Here is a 22,031-nt window from a genome sequence, read left to right on the forward strand (position 1 = left end):
GAAAAACACTGGAAGCTCAATAGATTGGTTTATGTTAGTTGAAGAAGATACTTTAGGTAAAAAGGATGGACTAGTTTGCAAGGATACCCTATCCTTCTGAAATATCAGATATGGTGGGGTTTGATAGACAGGGCTTGCAACTCTAATACTCTTCTAGCAAATGTTACAGCAACCAGAAAAATGGTCTTCTAGGAAAGGAACTTGAGGTCTGAAGGGTTCAAAAGGTGGTAATGTAGGGTGAGACGGAACAAAATTTAAATCCCAAGGAGGAAAGGGTTCTTAAAGGGAGGTCTTAATAAGGAGACACCTTTCAAGAAGGCTCTACACAACCTGTGTGACATTAAGTTCAAGGTAGGATCACCAATGTGGAAATTTGAGATTGCAGCGAGTTGTACTCTGATGGTTGCTGCAGCTGAAGCCTGTTGGAAGAGTTCTGCCAAGAACTCCAAAATAGAGTGAATAGGCACAGAAAAGGGGTTAATGTTCCTGTTTTGAGCCCAGAGGGAAAACCTTTTCCATTTGCTAGAATACAGTTTTCTTGTGGAAGCTTTATGAGAGGACAAAGATACGTTTAACTGAAGCTGTCAAGTTGAGGGTGTGGAGAGAGGGATAAAGCGACATATGTATCCAGCAGGTCTGGAACAGGGTCCAGAGTGCAAGGCTTCTCCTGAAGATGAGACCAAAGGAAGGGGAACCAAATTTGGTGAGGCCAGTAAGGAGCAATGAGAATCATCCTGCTTCTCAAGGAATGTGCTTTCTGAATGACTATGGGTATGAGAGGAAATGGATGAAAAGCATATAGCAGTCCCAAGGGCCAATCGTGAGCAAGTGTATCTCTCGGTGTCTCCCCCGAAGGGGAGATTAGGGTAAAGTAGTTACTGCACTTAGCATTCATGAGAGTGGCAAAAGGACTGCAGCAAGGCAGACCCCATGTTCATAAAATCCTTTCCGCTACATTCTGATTGAGAGACTACTTGTGAGGCATTAAAATTGCCCTGCTCAGCTTGTCTGCTATCACAGTGGACTTCCCCAGAATGTGCATTGCTATTAGAAAGCGCTGGGCAAAAACTGCCCATTGCCAAACTCTTAGGGCCTCATGACAGAGGGTAAGATCTGGTTCCCCCCTGCTTGTTTATGTACCAAACCACAGATATACTCACTGACTGTACTGCAATTCTCCCTAGAGGGAGATGGTCACGAAGTGGTTGCAATGCAAGAAGCACTCCTCTCATCTCAAGGACATTTATATGCAAGTGAGCCTCATGTTCTTGCCATATACCTTGGACTGTTCTCACCAAATAATGCCCCCCCCCCACCACCCTATCTGGGATGCATCCGTGGTCACCATAGCTAAGGACTGTTGTGGAACAAAGGGTCTTCCTATGGTCATATGGCTGGAATGTATCCATCTTAAGTTGTTTTTGCATGTTTCCATTATCCTGATCAGATGAGACCTAGGAAGCTCTTGAAGTGACCATTGGGAGAACAACAGCCAGTGAATAACCCTCATGTGCATTCTGGCAAGGGGAACCAGTGTTATTGTGGAAGCCATTGTCCCTAATAATCTTAGAACTATCTTGGCTTTCACCTTGGACTTGGGAAGAGTGCTGAAACTCTGTCTGTTGGAAGACATACTACCAGAGAAGTGGTGTCTAGATCTGCACCTATAAATGTAATGTGTGGACAGGGCAACAAGGCAGATTTTTGAAAGTTGACTAATACCCAACTGAGCGCAAATTTCCAAAGTCAGATCCCTGGCTTGTTGGAGTAGATGCTTGGTGGTGGCAGATAGGAGCCAGTCATCTAGATAGGGAAACACTCAGAATCCTGGACGTCTCAGGTGAGCCGTGACTACTGCCATGCATTTGGTGAACACACTGGGGGCTGTAGTGAGACCAAAGGGCAGAGCTCAGAACTGATAATGACTGGCTCCCAGCCGGAAGCATAAGTAACTTCTCGATGCCCTTTCCATTTTTATGTGGTAGTAAGCATCTTGAAGGTCTATCGAGCACATGCAATCGTCTTTCCCTAAAAAGGGAAGTACAGACTGCAGTGTCACATTTGGAACTTTGACTTCTTGACAGATTTAATTTGCTTAGGTCTAATATGGGTCTCCAGTCCCCTGTTCTTTTTGGCACCAAAAAGAATCTTGAGTAAGTTTTGAATCCTATTTGGTCTGCGGGTACTTCTTGGATGACTCTTTTGTGCAGCAACTTTTGAATCTCTATAGTTGCTTGTTCCCTTAGATTGGGTGGAACATCTGGGATTGTTCCCGTCTGTGGGACAGGACAGGAAAAGGGAACACAACATCCTCTGGATATTATTCTTAGTACCCACTTGTCTCTTGTGATAGTTTGCCAGGCTTTTGGGTACATAGATAAGACTGCCTCCAAAGCAGTCAGGCCTTCATTCAGGAGCACTGATAAGGGCGTCCGTGAAAGGAATCATGGTTGCCCTGGATCTGTGGGGGCCCCCTCTAACTCTAGGGCGGCATCTACAGTTACCTCCCACTCTGCCCCTGGGGAAGAAATCACCCCATGCATCCTGGAAAACTCTCTGGGATCTTCTGAAATACATTTTCCCACTCTTCTGAAATTTAGGACAAGATCTTGAAGGTACGGAAAAATGTACGCCAACGGCAGAGAGAGTTTTTCCTTCCTGCTCGCATCGGGTGAGTGTGTCTTTTACTTTGGGTCCAAAGAGTGAGGAGCCGTCAAAAGGAGCATTAGTAAAAGTAGACTTAGAGGCTCAGCAAAATTGCACAAGGGCATCCAGAAGCGTCTCCTAAGGAAAATTTCCGAACCTACTGGCCTGCTCGCTGCATCAGCTGCGTAGAAGATCAGCCTCATGTAGGAGTTGATGATGGAATTTAAGGTGTATAGCTGGGAGGAGACCCCGCAGCCAATGTACCTTGTAGAGTATCTCCTAGTTCTTTCAGATCATCTCTCTGTAGCCTTGTGAAATGAGTGAGGTAGTTCAGCAATCGGTGAGTAAAGGTCGCTGACGAAAAGACACTCTTCCCATATCTGTCTATAGTTCGAGAGTCTTTATTCAGAGGATGAACAGATGGGGATGTTTCTGAAAGTTCCTTCTTGGTGGCTGCTGCCACCACCATAGCATCTGCAGGTACCACCTTAGTGAGGAAATCCTTTCCGGATGGAGCTGATAAGAATTTGTTTGGCCTCCGAGGGACTGGTTCCATTGTCAGGTGACTCCCATGCCTTTAGACTGACCAAGTCCATTAGCTTGTTGAAAGGCAGAGACACCCAGGAGGCTGAAGTTTGAAACCCAAAAGCCTTCAGGTACACTGACTCATCAGAAGGGGTGGTGGCCTGCCAGCCGCCTCTCTGCTTCAGGATCTCTAGAATATCTGTGAATGAGATATCAGAGGATGACCATGGGGACCCTTCCGACTCCTAGAGGTCAGTGTCTGAAGTGACGGACTCATCTGGAGAGTCTATGTGCTTCCTCTTGCAAGTTCTCTTCCAAGGGGACTACTCAGATGGGTATTAAGGGGAGGCCTCAGAAAAGAGGGGTTCGCCCAATGGGGGATCCTGAGACTGGATCTCTGCTATCCTGTGGAATGGGTGGTGCCGAGATGGTAGCTGGTGCCTTAGGGGGACGAGTGCTGGTATCCTTGTGTGGAGCTGTAGGGGCAGACAGCACACGCCTCATCAGCTCAAAGGTGGATCCCACCAGTTCCAAAGACTCCCTTGGTTCCAAGGAGACAGAGGATGCCACTGGACCAAAAGAGATAGGACAGAGGCCGATGTAGGGGCAGTGCTAACCTGTGCTGACTCTCTAAGGGGTAGGCTCGGCACCAAAGATCTGGGCAGAGAATCCCCCTCGGGGCTGACCAGGGAACCTTGGCTCCCAGACTCTCTGGACGGCACAGAGTGTTGAAGCAGAAGTTGGCTACATGATCACCTAAGGGTGTCTCGGAATCCATGGATCCACAGTAAGTGGTACCAAGCACACTGGCTCCGAAGGTCCAGCTTAGCTTGGAAGAGGAACAACAGTGGGTACAATTAGTATAGCAGGCTCTGGGACCAAATGGGTTGGAGACGAAAAGTAATTTGGTTAGCACTGGCGACTTCAAGAGTTTGCACACCACCCATTCCATGTCATAATCAGATAAGCTCCCGGTGGACCTGCAGGATAGGGACGGAGAACAATACCTGTGCAAAATGGGAGATCTCAGTGTAGGGGAAACCGGTGAAATCTCCACAGACCGGCTCCAAGAAGTAGTATCTTATGGCTCCGAAGACTTTGGAGCCGAAGAACCAGATGTGTCAATCAAGATAACCTCCGACAGCTCCAAGGACTGTGGAACTGAGGAGGTATTAGTCTTAGCAATTTTAGGTAACTTGACTGGAGGCTCCGAATGAGCCAATGCAGCAGGTGATTGTCTCTTTTGAGGTTTGTCCTTTTGTGAAGAAGAGGAAGTGTGGATAACTTCCTCAAAAGTTGGCATTAAAAGCCCCTTAAGGATCAGTTTTTCTCCTTTCTTGTAAAACCCTGGCACTGAAGGAATGACAGAATGTACAATCCTCTTGTAAATGAATAGCTCCAAGGCAATACACACATATAGCATGACAGTCAGTGATAGACATATTTTGTGAACAATACTGGCACTTTTTGAAGCCCAAAGGCTTATGTTCCCTCTCCTTTGGGTCTTTGGACATGATAATGACAAAGACCATGATATAACAAGAAATTCTAATTACTAAAACTACTATATATAGCCAACAGGAAAACACTGAGGAGACAGATAAACAAGGGAAGAAAATAGGGCCTCTAACTAAAACAGCCCTAAATCCCAGAAAACAACACCAACTACAAAGCCCTATAACTAAAATGGGCAAAGAGCTCTCTAACGTAAACAAGCTATTAAGCTATACAAGATACAACTGCTACAAGGGATACAGCGAGGCCTACGAAAAGACAGCCAAAGGCAGCACCAAAGGGAATAGCAGCTATAACAATCTAGATGTAGTAGTTTGAAGGCTAACTATGCAACTACAATGCAAAAAAAAACATCCACTATGACATAAAAAGACATTAAAGGTTCTAATAAGGTAATAAGTAAAAAAAAATGTTCACAGCTTAGCCAAGGTCAAGAAGAGCGCATTCAACTTCGTAAAGTGGCAAATGAGATCGGAGGAGTTACACTATTGCATTATGGGATACCTACTTGCCACGAGCCAAGTTTGAGTCTTTCAGCTGTGTATTCGACCAAGGATCGGCTCAGCACCCATCACTGCAAGAATGAAGGCAAGATAGGACAACACCATCCATCAGACCATGCATGATTCAGCACAAACAGCACCACCTTTTATACACATACAATTAAAGAAAATTCAAACTGACAAATCACAGCTGACCATACTCATAAAGCACCTCCCAGATATCCAAACCCTATAACAAACCATCTAAAAGCATCATTCAACTAGTTGAAATTGCTGAAGCTATATAAAGATATATAAAAAAAATAAAATGTATAAAAATATCTGTACTAGTAAGTGACGCAACATACATCTAACAAATAACTAAATACATCAAGCATGATCATTTAAGCAACCTCATATTCCTAAGCTTAGAAGTAATAGATAGATGGTCATTCAAACCTTGTCCTATGTACACCCCTAGCTTTAGTATCCAATTAAGTTGTTTCTTCCATCTTAGAACTAATATCCCCATCCTAACATCTTCCATAACCAATTCCAAAACATAGAATCTGAACTGATGCTCTGTCCCACAAGCTAAAGTGTGTTTAGCAACAGCACTGTAATTCTGTCCCCTTTTTAAACAGTACATATGATCTCTGATGCGGTCTCTTAGCCGCCTATTGGTTTTACCCACATAGAATGCTTTACAGAGAACACAATCGGACTAAATACACCAAGTTTTTACTATTGCAATCAGCATCTACAGTAAAGGAAAACATCCTTTCTGTATCTGGATGCTCAAATTCTACATTAAGTAGTAACATCATCCACATCAAATACGGGATAGACTCCCCAGCTTCTCCTCATGTCAGGATGCCCTGAGTGATGGTGCACCCCAAGATCAACCCAACTTGCTCCAGCACAAATGGGATCAACTAATTAATTCCTAAAGACTAAAGAGGAATCCATTGCCCTTGCCAAATGTTTTTGTTTACCTAAAAATGTTTTGTTATGCCTATCACAGCAAATAGACAAGGTAAGCAGACATTCTTCTCAACTTAAATATTGGCACGGACAGATACATGGACATGGATTTTAATCTATTGCTTTTTTCTGCCACAGTTAGCAGGTTCTCTTGAAACAGAAATACCTGTGTGACCAACTATTCTGCAAAGATGCTACGTTATGAAATGCGAGGTATGGAGGTTTGGAACAGACTGGAGTTGAGAAACTCCCGTGACAGACTGACATTGTCACCAGAATGAGTCTTCCCAACCTTATGTGTCGGGTGTGATCTCCTGGATTATTCTTTTGTGCAAAAGGTTTATAACCACTAGTTTGTTATTGCCTTCATATGGAGTGGGATGTTAGAAAGAGGAATAAAAGGGCTGAGAAGTTGCAAGGGGTTTAGTTCAGTCAGTTGCTATCTCCCTATTGCATTTTGGTCTAAGTAATAGCCTGCAATGCAAAAAAAAGTGCAGGGAGTTGCAGCTGCGGACCCCTTTCAAAATGGGATAGTCAGGCAAATCTTCAAGGGCATAAGACACTTGATCCAGGGCTGCAAACTCTAACTCTATGGAGCACCTTCTCTTCTGGGGTGGTGTCTGCTCTGGAAGCCTAAATAGATCATGTTGGTTTCTAACACTGCTCAAATGGAAGCTGTTGGTATTTAATGAACTATGTATTCTGGGTACTCCACTAACTAACTGCAAATGATATCTGAGGAATGGCGAAATTCATTCCAGTGGCTGACAGCAAACATTCCCATGTAGTTTCTCTAACTTGTGGGCTAACATGAGTCAAATGGTTAAAGGAGATGTTGGATGAATGATGTCCACAAAGCTGCAGTGCCCGAGTCAGTCATTTCAATGTGTAATGATGCATATTCCTGCTGCATGAACCACTCTGTCCAATGCACTGTGCAAACGCTGCACTCGCATGTCAGACAGAGGCACCCAAGTTGCCATCTGGGTTTTCAGTTTCCTAAATCATGCTCTCCATTTATCGTCTTTTACTGTGGGTCAAAATCCTGTTCTACTAGGTTACACTAAAATCAAGTCATAGGAGTCAGTTAAGCACATCAACGGTGTGCACCTGATGCATAAAATCTTCCCAGATCTGTCAGAGGCTCCATGTTAGTGGGATGAAGAGCTGGGGATCTCATCTGCTGCTTTACTTCAAAATTCAAAGTCCTCGGGAGGTCAGATAATACTATTTGGTATCCTTGACATAGGCGCTACCACAAAGTTCTTGCCAAGCCACTTGCATGACTAGAGAAACCATCTTGTCAGCATGCAGGTCACCAAAGAGGAAGGTGGTGCAAACTAGAAAGTCTTCTGCAAGATCTCTTCTTTTGGAAATAGAAGGGGCCAGCTGTACAAGACCCTTAATGATGCACCAATTTGAGAATCTCATTCAATTTGGCATCTATAGGGGATACTGGGGCACTCCCCATCTAAGTCCATAGCCAGGGTGGGGGAACTCTGTAGCAGAGCCCAGATGAGATACTTCATCTTAAATAGCCTCTTCCTGAGTCGCTCATAGGGGATTCATCCAGGTGGGGGACGAAACTAAGCCAACGTGACCAAGTCTCAGACGCACAGACATCTTGGGCCAGAGAGAACAAATAAGTATTGTTGCTTCTGATCGGTATAAAATTGCTCAAAAACTAAAAGTTAAAGACCTCAGCACCAAACTGCGAAATGGAAGGGGCCAACACAGACAAGTTTGGCACAGTCTGTCAGTCCAAGTCACAACACCAAGAAGGATGTCATCAAGAATGGCTTCAGTCCCAATGACTCAAACAACAATGCTGTTGATAGGGGCCAAGGGTACTTAGCTGCTAGATCAAGGGCCTAGGGAACTAACCAAAGGGGTGGTGAATACCGCACAATGTGGCTGGGCTAATATATGCCTTTGGGCAGATAGGTTCATAGGTAGATAGTGGGCTAAGTAATAAATGTTGATGCAAATGTAATGAACTGCAAGTGAACCATCACCTATGAATCAACCAGCATCAAGATGGAGACAACTAAAGATCAAAAAAGATGATGAAATGAGTAGACCCATCTCTTACTGCTCTGGAAACTGGGGAGGGGGGGTGATCAGCTTAATCTCAGACTTACCAGAAGTCTTCACAGTTTTCTCCCACTCCAAGATACCTGCATAATTCCATTTCAACAGGTTATGAACCACAGAAGCCTCCAACTGCAACCCCCTCCAGTGTCAAAGGCGGTCTAGAATCCATTCTAGGAGTTAATCTAGTCTTGGTGTCTGTCTTTCGGCTTTTCCCGGTTAGGGGTCGCCACAGCAGAACTCCGGTCCGCTAATGATTGGCAGTAGATTTTTATGTGCTGGCTTGCCGGGCCTAATGCACAACCTTCAACAAAGAAATGCCCATTCATACATGTCGACACAAAGAAGACGCTCTAACTGAGAATCGAACGTGCAACGTCTAACTGTGAGGCGACAACTCTACCGCAGCACCACCACCGTGGCGTAAAGCATGGTATTTGGTTAAAAAAAAAAAAAAAAAAAAAGAGAGATAAATGTCCTGGCTGTATTCTCTAACCACAGCATGTTTCTGTATCACCTCCTCCTTTTGTGCCTTAAGAGCCTTAGCAAAGTCACCAGGCAGCAACCCCTTGTTGATTAATTTTTCGACTCTTGAATGATCCTAGACTTAATCTCCTTACAAGTACATGACATTTAAGTGCTAAACTCCCAAGCATGTCTTGAGGGATTTTGTGCTCAAGCTTCAAGTGTTTCCCAAACACAGAAGCCCTGTCATTCTCCATTGAGTAAATTTAACCGAAATCAACCTGAATTGTCAAAGGAAGTCAAGGACAGACACAGGCATAGTCAAGGAACACTGTTACATAAACCAACCTAGTAAATAACTGTATAAGGAAAAAAAAAAAAACACAAGTTACCTAACGGAGTAAGGAAGGTGAAGAAAAAAAACCCCTTGACTGCAGAAACTCTGCAATACAACCTAAAAAGAAAAGATCTAACCTAGAAACTGATGCTCAGAAGATTAAAATCATAAATAACTTGCCGGAATACTCCAAACAGCATGTTTTCACCTCTTGATGAGAGTAGCAGATGCAGCAAACAAGCCCTTGAGAGACTGGGAGGTATGGCACATTATGGGGGTTCAGTTCTGGGAAAGTCTAATAGATCCCTAGTAACTAGTACCCGAGAGCAGCCAGTCCAGTAGTTGACATGGACTGATCACATCACAGTCTCAAATCCAAGGGTAAAGCTCATTTGAAGACAAACACATGCTATTAGCAATGAGGCAACATTCAGATCTAGCAAGTTTAAAGTTCTGAATTTCTTAAATGTAGAAATATGAAATCTACTTAACTCACAACAAATCTAATACAAATATTTGAAGTCCTACCTAATGTTCTACGCAAACTCCTTAAACAGCTGTCTTCTTCAATTAAATGTTGGTCTGTCAAATGCTTCCTGTAGCGATCTCCTTCTAATGGCCACAGCTACATCTAGTTTTCAAATGCTTTCTGTAGCGATCTCCTTCTAATGGCCACAGCTACATCTAGTTTTCTTCAGGGTTATTAAGTTCACTCTCTCATGTCAACAGAGATTGGAGTATGGTATTCCAAAGTGTATTCCACCAAGGTAGCAAGAAATCCATGGCCCTGGTTTTCAGAATAAGATGCTAAATTAAGCTGGCATATTTCTACAAAACTTGAGCTACATACAACATCCTGAAATACCAGAGGAAATTTTGGTTATAGTTAATAATACTACCAAATACATGAGCACCATGCAATGTTCATTGGCTATAGATAGCTCCAGGCAGAAAACCAGTATCCAAAAGCGCATTCTGAAAAACTGTGACAGTAGAAAACAGAATATTACTGTTAATGTAGGTTGGCAGTTCTCCATATGACAGCAAACCTGTGGGGTGGAAGACATTCGGCACAAGGCCCAGATTACAGAACATCAACAATTAATGCCCCTTTCTGTGTTACACAGTTCTGCTCTGCATTTGTTCTAATATGTTTGCACACACAGCCCCAACTTGAGCATTAGATAGTAAAATAGGTGAAACCTAATGTAACAATTCAGGTTAGGAATGGGTACACCTGGTAATGGCACATCATTTCCCTATATGCCAAGCACCTTATATCTCTAAAGTGAATCCATTATTGGTATCTGGAGTTTGCTTTTTAGTATGATACACTACACAAGCACCATTTGGCTGCCTGTTTCCTCACTGTAACCAGACATTAAAGTGAGAAAACTGAATAAATCCTCCTCCTGGGTTTTACATTTTCATACTTTTCTTGCTCACCATAAACACGCATGCAAAAACCTACAAGGAATATCCAAGTCTCACACATTCCTTCTCTTAGTTCTGAATCCATCAATGAAAAGTGTTAGTGTAGGGCTAGAAATCTCCTATACAGAGTGGGTATTGACACCTGGTGCCTAACCAGCTTTAACAAAGAGTAGCATTTTTCATTAGCACATGCAGAGATTCAGTGGCAAAATGCTACACCAAAATAAGAGAGAAGTATGAGGTAGAAGAAGCATTTCAGAATGATTAAGTCTATGCAACAATGAACCTTTATTACAAAACACACGAGTACATTAAAGAACTCGCACTAAATACACTAGCTCTGTGGTGAATAGGGATAAAGTTCTAATTCAGCTAGAGATAGTATAAAGGCTTTCGATTTACTCTAGTGACGGAAGGGAAGGTCTCCTCCTGCTCATAAGAGCACATTTTAACAGTGAACCAAACGGAATGAACAATGATTTACCAGTACTTCTGTTTCAGAATTATATACTGCATGTGCCTCAAGGAGACAGCCAAAAACTGATTTTGGTTCTTGGATGAATGAAAGTATAATGTATGTTGCATTAAAGGGACAAAACTGATTCTTATTCAAGAGAGTCTCTGCATGCTGTCTTTTGTATTTGCAAAGAATCTCTTTGTTATTGTTTTTAAAATGAAAAAAAAAAAAGCTCTCAAGAAAAAAGTCCCATTATATCCAAGCAATACAGCTGCACATTATACCTTGGCTGCTTGTATAAGAAATAAAAGGCAATTTCATTTGAAATCTGGAGATGCATACATACGCAAAAATGAAGTACTTAGATTGTCTACTTTAAAAGTTAAACTAGATGCATTTCTGAAAGAAACAGCTTCATGTGAGACATATAATTAAAGCATAAAAACTCTTACTGAAAGGCTAGAATCTGTTTCCACAGTACATCTTTGGTCTTGGATGTTTCAAACATTAAGGTGTTTAGAATGTATATCGTGTTGCAGTTTGTAGCATATTTTCTGTGTTTTGACTCATGAGTCTAAGGTTATAACTGCAAGAGGTCCCTTTGAGCCAGCTCTTTTCCACAGTGCTGAAATGGACAGAAAGTTTTGCTCAGTTACTTCTACATTGTACCCTGGAATAAATATTTAAAAAAGCAAGCCAGTCTGAACAGTTCATAGCCTTACTTCTCTGCTCTTAATGCTAAATCCTGCAGGATGACAGGAAGATGCAAATTCTTAATGTGTAGAGTGCCAATGAGAGTCTAAATATAAATTCTGTTTGTAAAGGCTTATACAAGTTGACAATATTAAACTTCTAACTTCACATTTTTCAGAGTGAATATATCCAAAATGAATATCTTAACACAATAATAAAATAAGCATATTTTATACATCATTTGATATTATCAATGGGGATGGTACAATGTAATTAGTCCAAAATACAAATGTTGATCGTTATTTGATTTGATAAATTTACAGTTTGCAGGCAATTTGTCCACAATTTGCCAAGTAATGATGCTTACTATTTATACAGCACGAGGAAGTTTTACAACTTATTAATGTTAAATATGGTCTATTATGGCACTGAGCGAGTAACAATGTACCAAACAGGTGTATGGAGATGTCTACTTATCCATACTATTAGTTGTGTTTTGCTCCCTGTTAGAAGTAAATTTTCTCCACATCTTGCACTCACCTGCTGACAGATGTAAACTGCTATTTCACATTGTGCACTTCAGGAAAAAAAATAGTTTAAGTACTTGTCTGTATCACATTCAAACAAATACATTTTCCACAGCTGACTACAACCTCCTGAGAGCAGATATAAGCAGCTTCACCCATCCCTTCAGTTGGAACTAGCACTAATCTCCAAACCTATACCAAAAAACTATATGAGCACCTACATAGCTGTATGGACTCAGTAATACCAGACAGGACCAGATCATCATCTTCAAGGAAGATTAAATCTGTCTGGTGGATAGCAACAATAAACAAACTTTATAATAAAAGAAAAAAAATTGCTGTCCAGGACCAAGAAGGAGCAGGTGCCAAGTTTGAGGCAATCTCTCCTTAGTCTGAACAAGTAAGGTAATTGGTGAAATCCTCTAAACCTAGCTTCGAGTTCAAATTGGCCGCATCCAAGGACAATCACAAGACCTTCTTCACATACATCCGTAATCTCAAAGGTAACACCCAAATCTGCTCTGAACTGGTGGTCAAGGACACCACATACACAAAAGCCATAGATATAGCCAACCTGCTGGCAGACAGGTTCAGTGAAAACTTCACCCTCCTATCCCATCAGTAAACTAAGACATCCCCAGCATCTGCCTCCCTCCCCTCATCACCAGGGAGCAGGTCTTTATCCCCTCTCAAAGGCAAAAAATAGTCTCCATGGGACCTGACAACATCCGTGACTGTGTCCTACATGAGCTCAGTCATGAGCTCTCAGCTCCATTAGGCACCCTACTCAACCAGAGCCTGTGCACTAGCTTTATCCCAGTCAAATGGAGGACAACCACGGTCATCCTTCTACACAAAAGGTGGAGTGTCCACTGACGCAGGCAATTAGACCTGCAAGACCATGAAACACAACATTTTGAACCTTATAAACAAGGAGATTAGCAAAATCAAACTGTGTGGGGTCAAGCCGGTTGGAGGCTGCCAAAGGGAGAACATGCCCGTTAAAATTGGTCGACCTATTCAATACAGCCACCAAAACCATGAACAAGGGGAAGACGGTGCACACCACCTACCCTGACCTAGCCAAAGCCTTCAACACTATTCCCTACTCGGGCATAATAAACTCTCCCAGCTATGCATCAACCTGTATGTTACCAGATGGGTAGCTAACTGGCTCACTGATAGAACCCACGCAGTCAAAATAGGGGAAGCCACCTCTAGCAGTGGCCCATAATGAGCGGTGTACCCCAAGGATTGGTTTTGGGGCCGCTACTGTTTGGGATATACTTTGCTGAGGTGCAAGTCAAAACCAGTGGTCTGTGGCTGACCAAGTTTGCAGATAACTGCAAGCTGGGCACTGTCTTAAATTCCCCTAGTGATGTGAACATCCTCCAAGAGGGCCTTACCCAAAACTAATGACTGGTGCCAGAAGCATGGCCTCAAACTGAATGCCAAGAAATGCATCACTGTCCCCTTTGGGGAAAATGATGTCCCCACTAATTATCACATTAATAACACGCTAAGCACGCAATCAGTCATGACGGACTTGGGCACCCAGGTTGATAGCAACCTGACTTTTGACCACCCAGTTGCCACCATTGTATGGAAGGCTTCTTACATGGCCCACCTCATAAGTGTGGATATTTCATCCAGGAACAGGGTCATAACATCCCTGTACTCCTCCCTTATCAGACCCATTATTGCGTACAATGCCCCCTTTTGGCATGTACCTTGCCAAGCACATGCAACAGCTGGAGACCACAGAGGTTCCCGACCAGGAAAATCCAGGGTCTCAAACACCTATCCTATACAGATAGGCTAAATGCTCTGTCCCTCTACTCAGTCTCAGACTGCTCAGAGATGACCTGTGTCTGGCATACAAGGCCATCTCAGACCCAGCCTTGATGGAGTTGCTGCATATCCACAAGTCAAACTCCACTCACGCAACCTGCATGCAAGCCCTCAACCTGGTCCGTGACATCAATAAAACTTGACGGGATAGATTTGTGGCCCAAAGAATACCCCATCTGTGGAACAGACTCCCTCTCCATGTCTAGCAGAGTACCTCACTAGCTCTCTAAGAGGAACCTGGATGACTGGATGGGAAATGGGTGCTGGACAGGGGAAACAGGTGCTGACTTTATGGGAACATGGGCAAAATTCTTGGCTAGGCTTATAAGGGCCTGCGGGCAGATAGCCTAGTATCACCCTATGAACCTATAAATTAACAATTCTTTAACAAGTCTTCCTGTTTTTCTGACACTCGGATGGCTCCCTTTTTTCATTATCTTACTGGTGCAGTGATAGTGTTAAATTGCTCTTAAGTTGCAATTAGCAATTCCCTAGTTGGCTTCTCTTTTGCCTTGGTACATACTGACAGTCTATGGCCTTTTCTTTTACCGATTCAGGGTAACATCTCCTAGCCAGAAAATATGACTATGTAAAATATACTTTGGAGGACTTATCTTAATGGTTCAAGTTCTCTTTCAGTTCTTGTATACATTTATATTAATTTATAGCTTTACCACTTCCTATGCCTTGGAGTCACCTGTTCTACCATGTGCTGGAACATCTCTGCTGAAGAGCTCACACCAAAATTACTCTTTCGTATTTCATCAGATGTGTGCATGTTGAATAGGTGGCAATGAGTAGGTTTCTGTTCTTTGGGTAGGACTCAAATGGGTATTATGTTTTACGTCCAGTCTGCTAAACACACCCTTGCTCCATATATTTCAATTTTATCCACTACTACTGGTGCTGGGTAGGCCTGTCTTGCACTCTGTTTATTGACTGGTTGCCTATGCTAATATCCATACACATTCTCAATTCACCAGGCTTTTTGGTTTACTGATGCAACTATGGCTGAGACCAAAGAGGTATTCCCCAATGACCAATTACACAGGTTCATAGGAAAGTACTAAGCAAGTTGTTCTTGTGGGCCATTTTAAACCTAGCCAAACTCTCTTTTTGTGCTTAAAATAACCCATCGTGTTTGGTTATAGACTGGCCTTATCCATCATAAGGACAATTGCATATTACTCCTAATGAGAATAACTAGAGTTATGCCATACATAATATGAGGGGTCCCATGCATGGGATAAAGCATTTTGGGGTTAAGTTTGAGGTACATTTTCTGTTTCTCATCCATAAATCTAAATTGCATTTGAAAATGGACAGGGAAGAATTTTATATTACATGGATGGGGAGTCTGTTCCATAGCAAGCAGTGGTATCCTCTGAGATATAGCTGTCCCTGCAAACCTTTCTGTTAATGTTGCAGAAAAGGTTTCGATCCCTTGAACGAGTGTTTCTCATGCCATCCATCTTGCTCATGTGGAGTAAATCTATCAGTAATGGGTCGGAGGGATGCCTTGTTTACCAGACTCTGGTCAGTAGGATAACAGAGTACAACAATGAGGCTCTGAGTTGGTCTATGTATGACATGTTGTTTAGGCCTTGTATCCTTTTAGTAAGGCATCTCTTGTGGGCACTGCAGTTGTTGCATGTGCCTGGATAGACGCATGCCAAAAGTGGCATGCCAAAAGTGGCATTATATTTAATGACTGGCCTAATAAGGGCTAAGTAAAGGGGGAAAATAAAATCCCTAGTTCTAGGCACAATCCCTTTATTTTTAAGATGGGCAATACAGAAGATTTTTCTTACAACAGACATATGCTTGTCCAAAGTTACATCACTGTCTACATAAGATTCCAAATCCTGAATAACTGGATCAACTATTAGTGGCGCACTATCAACATGGTGGTTCCCTGGGATAGATTTCCCAAAGGGCACAATACATTTTTGGCATTTAGTTTGTCCATGATTTTGGCACCAGTTATTTGAGATGATCCTTCCTGCAGAATGGTTACGCTAACTGTCAATTTAATGACTACTCTATTTGCAAACTTAGTCAGAGCCCTTCGGTATTAGATTTTACTTCAGAAAAGCTGATGCCAAAAGAAGTCCCAGAACAGAACCCTGTGAACTCCACTGGTGACTAGCCTCTTTGTGTGGGTAAATACCCCTATTTTGATCTGCATCATGTGAGCCAGGTGGCAATCCAGCAGGTGAGAGGGGTTTATTCCCAGTTTATTTAGCTTTTCTACTATGCATGAGTGGGGAACTCTGTCAAAAGTTTGGCCAAGGTGAGGTATGTGGTGTATACAAGTTTTGTTTTCATCCATTGCTTTGATTACCTTTTCAACAAAAAAAATCCACTTGGTTGAGGTAAGCATGACCAGAATCAAAACTGACATGGAACCAGTGTTTTGGGTTTCCTTATGTCCTGACTTATTAATTCCATAAGTCATTCCCATGGGTTTGCATACAAGGCTGGTCAGACTTACGGGTCTGTAACTGCCTTGGTCTGTGGAAGGTCCTCCCTTATACAGGGGGATGACTGGGGCGGCTCTCCATTAGCTTTGTTAAAACCTGTATGGAGCCTGAGACTGAACAGTGTTGTTAGGAGTGTGGTTAAATCATGCTTCATGCTATTTAAGATGCATCCAGGGATACTGTCAGGACCTACTGATGCAGTATCTTTAGCTTTTGATAGCACTTTTAGGACTCTGCCTCGTCTGATAGCTGCATGTGAGCCAGGTACAGGTATATACTGAGAGAGAGATGAGGGAGAGGGCTAAAGTTAAGAGTTAAATTTATCAGCAAGTAGGTTCCCTATATCTTCAGCCTCAGTGTAGGTATTGTTCATAAGCAGCTCAGTGCACTGCAGCATTGTGCTTTTGAGATTACGAAAACAACTAAAAAATGCCTTGTGACTGTCTTTAGCTTGGATAGTTATTTTAGCCTCAAACTTCCCTTTGGTGGCTATTATCAAGCTCCTGAGTTGTTTATTTTAGTGACAAGGGCTTTAAAATTCTGGGAATTACTCTTCTTTTGGTCGAACTTCTTTTCCTTTTAGCTTGTTGATATTATGGTTCCCACCATGTGGATTTGTTTCGGGGTTTTGCCCTGCACTAGTTCCTACAAGGTGCATCTGCATCTATGCAGCGGTTTTACATGCTGGTATAGTGTGGTGGTGTACATTTCTGCTTATTCAGCAGAGTTACCCGGGTTGAGTGGGAATTTGAAGCTTGCCAATGTATCACTTAGTAGGTAGTTTGTCTTAAAGAAATTTCGAATGGTATCGTGGATGGAAGGGATCTCTGGTTTTAGTTATTTTGAAGGAGACTGCTTTATGGTCAGACCTAACAATAGCACAAGATGCTCCCATATTAAGGTCAATATCCAAGATGTTACTCCCCCTACTGGGCACTCTAATTGTTCCAGGGTATTTGCACTGACTAAAGTAAAGGAATCTATGTGCTTGCACACTCGTGGTAGTGTACATTTTGAGGTTTGTAACTGCATAGTTCAGATCACATAGGAAAATTGCATTGGGTTTAATACTCCACTCTGTTACCTTTGTGCGATTTTACTTTCTGTAGACAGGCGTTGTGGCTTTCTTTTGTCATAGAGGAAGTCCTATAGCTAGTTAATATATGGTACTGGACCTTTCTGATGGTCATTTGGACATTCATTTCTATATCCCATTTTTTTCAGTTTCTCAAGCTACTACTATTTTTTTTTTTTTAAATCCTTTCATTGCAACTTCATGTTTTAAAATATGACAATATGCACTGGGGTGTACAAAACAAACCATACTAAATTTTTCATACAATATACATATACGATTTCTTTAGGAATTTATATTAATTTAACAAATTTACAGAGAAAGGAAAACATTTAACATCAATCACATACTGTTATACAATATTAGGAATACATTGAATTATCATGGTTATCTTATACAATTACTACATTAATAGTTTTGGTATTTCGATAGTAACCAAACTGCTAAAAGACTTAGAATGATTAATGGATCTTGTTCTGATCATTTCTCTTCCAGTTTTACATACTATTGCTGTTAAATTTAAAAATTCTTTGAATGTAGGAACTGAATTTGATTACCTTATTTTGTAATAAAACTTTTCTAGCTACTGCTAGGAGACTCCAGTGCAGTTTTTGCTGTTTGGCTTTTACAGATAAAATGGAACATTCATTCGTATTATTAATCTAGTTAAAGAACAATCATCAGAACATAACCCCTTTATAAACACTTCACTTTCCAATATACATTTAATGTTTCACAATCCATAAACGTGTGTCCAATCAGCTTTCACATCTTCAGCAAACTGAATAAGCAATTTTACTAATTTTTATTTTGTATACATTCTATGCATTTATTTCCACATAAAAATATTCCAGTATAAAACTGAAGACTTCTTTTTAACATTTATTTATTCAAACACTACATAAATCACTAATTTCCTGTCATACCTTAAACCTCAGTCCTCCTCCTCCTGTACATTACTCTGCAGGTATTAGTACTACATATTCAATCTACTGCTATGTAATTTGTTTTCCCCCCTTTTCTAAGCACCCCACTTCAAATTATTTTATAACATTTACAATATTAAGTACTTCAATTGGAGATGGTTTACATTTGGGTTTCCATTTTCTACTAGTTTTTGGCAACAATAGTATTAAATTTAGCTCAACCTTACTATGCCTAGGCAATTGGATCCTGTACTGCAGCTGAAAAGAATGGATTTTCTTAGTTACAACCATATGTTCCCCAACATTTCTAACATTATACTCTGGAGGGAACTTTTTAAATTAAAATCTGCCAACTTGTTTTATTCCCAAAAAACAATTCCCAGTTGCATTTTTTTCTTTCCCATCGCACATGAAGCATTTGCTGTACACCTATGGAAAAAAATTCTCTGAAGTCTACTTTAGGTGTAAAAAATACCTATGCAAAATTTCTACACCTTCTCAACTTTGCTGCATACGTGGTAGCCATACAGATGTCCTCTTTCTATTATTTCTATATTGCCTTTCTAGTCTCTCGCTTCCCTTTTTCTAACCTCCTCTGACTGATTCCAGTAGTTATGCAGTATGTTATATGTCATACTAAACTAACCCTTTTTAGCAAAAACTTCTGTTCTAGATTAGATTAAATACTCTGCCAGAGTAAGGTCTTTCACTTAGAACTCTCCTATCCATATTTGTCCATACTCTATCAATTCCTGATACGGAATGCAGTCTCTGACCAGCAGTTCACTTCTGCTTGGCCTCACTCCACTCTTACCTTTCCTTCTCTAGTTACTGGTTTCTTTGCTCGTTTTCTCCAGCAAATTCCAAACACCTTTTGCCTATTTTCTGTACCCCTACTTGTAGTCATCCCTATTAGTTTCTCCATTCTCATGTTGACTATTTTTAAAATACTTTCTGCTACTTTATGAATATAATGCTCTGTATGGTTATTCTCCTGAACAACCTGCATCTAAAATCTCACTCTCTCCTTATTTCCCCACCCATTTCATCATCTCTTTCCACTCTGATTTATAGCCTTCTGCTAATATATATTTAGACACACACATACATAAGCCTTAACTGTGCAGATCTCAAGTATCACTCCAAATCAGGTAGTCTTAAACAAACTCATTCTAAGGGAAGAACCAACTAAGCTTTCTTAACTCTTGCCCTCTTTCAAAGTACATTCAATCATCTATTTATTAATTATTGTTTGGCTTTGTCAAGGGGAGATCATGCCTGTTAAACTTGGTGACTTCGAGACAGTCAAAGCCCTAGACGAAAGCAACTCTGTGTACATGGCCTACCTAGACTTAGCCAAGACCTTTGACACTTCCCCACTCAGGCATCATTGATAAACTCACCCAGCTGGGTATCAACCCATATATTGTCAGGTGGGTTGCAAACTGGCTCACTGATGGAACTCACAGTCAAAACAGGGGACTCCACCTCCTCCAGCAGACCTGTAACCAGTGATGTTCCACAGGATCGGTTCTGGGACCCCTACTGTTTGGAATTACTTCTCCAAAGTACAGGCTAAAAATTAAGGACTTTGGCTGACAAAGTTTGATGATGACTGCAAACTGGGAGAGATCACTGAAACCCCTAGTGATGTCAACATCCTGCAAGAATGTCTTATGCAGTCTAATGACTGATGCCAAAGTCACGCTCTTAAACTTAACACAAAACATGCATCATCCTCTTTGGCAAGGATGATGTCAATAATACCCTAAGCACACAATCAGTGGTGAGATATCTGGGCACACAGGTGGACAGCAACCTTAACTTTGATCATCATGTCTCCACAGTGGTAAGGACATTTTATATTGCTCATCTCATAAGTAAGGGCATTGCCTCCAGAAAAAAAGAGGTTATAACCCCCATGTACTCTTCCCTCAACAGGCCAATAATGAGTACAACACTCCCTTTGATATGTTCCTTCCCAAACACCTGCAGCAGTTGGAGAGACCACAAAGGTTCCTCACAAAGAAATTTCAGGGCCTTTAAGATCTGTCTTACGTGGACAGACAGAAATCATTGTCACTTTACTCCGTGTCGTACAGACTGCTCAAAGTCTACCTGTGCCTTACAAATAGAACAATGGAAATGCTGCACATTCGCAAGTCAAATGGTACACGGGTCACTCGCTCAAAGGACCTTAACCTGGTATGTGACATCAGCAGAACTTGCTGGAGAGAGATTTGTCTCAGAGGTTGCCCCACCTGTGGAACAAGCTTCCTATTCATGTTAAACAAAGACCCTCATTGGCCCTATTTAAGCATAATTTGGATGACTGGATAGGTAACCAGAAATTCACCCCTTGGGTTCCACCTGTCTCCCTCTTGGACAGGGGCAACAGGTGGTGATTTTAGTGTCCCCTTGAACCAGACAAGAACGTGGGCTAAACTTAGCTAAGCTTGTAAGGGCCCTAGGGCCGTTAGCCTAGTAACCTCCTATTATTCTACGACTGTCCTACGGTTGATAAATGTCTGACCTGTATATAAAACTAAAGGGAATAAAAACATTTTGTTTGCTTGTAGATTTCTATCTATATCCACTGTAAAGAGCTTCTCAGCTTTTGTATTATCTTTTGTTTTGCCTAACTTCTACTTTATTTCTGAGCTAAATCATCATTCACTTATGTAGATGGGCTGCAGGTGTTACAGATTTTTTTCAATCTTCCCAGGGACTTCGAACAAACAGATGTATTAAAGGAAAGGCAATTCTGTTTCCTCTCTTACTACTTACGTACTGTAATATTTGCATAACATTAGAGGCAAACCCAACACAACTTTGATAAGTACTGCAACAAATTGGACTGGCTCAACATGATATCTACCCAGCTGGTAAGCCAGGCAGGCAGTAACACTGTCGTTTTGGCAAATGGCATTGAATTAGGAACCAAGCAGGTAGTATGTAGGAAACATGAAAGCAACTAGGAAGGCTAGCATGAGTTCAGAAGCAGACTACTGGTCTCTGGCCCTTAAACTCGATCAAGCCTAGAAGACTTTTTTTTTTATATTCTTCCAGTTCACAACAATAGCTCCTTATGTTGTCCAAACCTTTTTTTTGGGCCTGGCTTCTTTAACCAAGTGACTTACCAGCTAATACGTAGTATTAGAAAGAGCAAGGAACAATTAATATGACAATGAGATTGTTATCTAGTATGTCCTGCAGTAGAGACATTAATCACTGGTTTGTCATTTATTCATACTTATATTAATATTTTCATAACAGAGAACCCTACATGTAATTGAGGAGTATAGTGTAATACACCATAGTGGGACACAGGAAAATTCATGGTCAGTGTTCATTTATATCACACTATACCCAAGATATGGGTATTTCTTAGTAATTATTAAAAAAAAAAAGACTTCACAATGTACTTAATATTTCAAAAAACAGTGGTGGTGCTGTGGTAGCATTGTCAACTCACAGTAAGACATTGTCCTGTTCGATTCTCAGCTAGAGCGTCTTCTGTGGGTAGACGTATGTGAATGG

At 41.5% G+C, this 22,031-nt stretch overlaps 1 protein-coding gene across 5 annotated transcripts in view; it reads right to left on the reverse strand.

Moving 5' to 3' along the window:
- Positions 1-22,031, reverse strand: part of CADM1 (cell adhesion molecule 1) — a 1,905,513-nt gene that overhangs the window by 909,939 nt on the left and 973,543 nt on the right. Inside the window, exon 1 of one of the 5 annotated variants that reach the window (XM_044081148.1) lies at positions 11,389-11,561. The exons of the other annotated variants lie outside the window; for them this stretch is intronic. The gene's annotated coding sequence lies outside the window, so the exon portion shown is untranslated. Of the gene's footprint in view, positions 1-11,388; positions 11,562-22,031 lie in introns of those variants that run through there. 5 annotated transcript variants of the gene reach the window in all.

This window comes from Protopterus annectens, chromosome 8.part0 (genome assembly GCF_019279795.1).
Source record: "Protopterus annectens isolate FY-2018-M chromosome 8.part0, PAN1.0, whole genome shotgun sequence".
In the NCBI taxonomy this organism is placed as follows: domain Eukaryota; kingdom Metazoa; phylum Chordata; order Ceratodontiformes; family Protopteridae; genus Protopterus; species Protopterus annectens.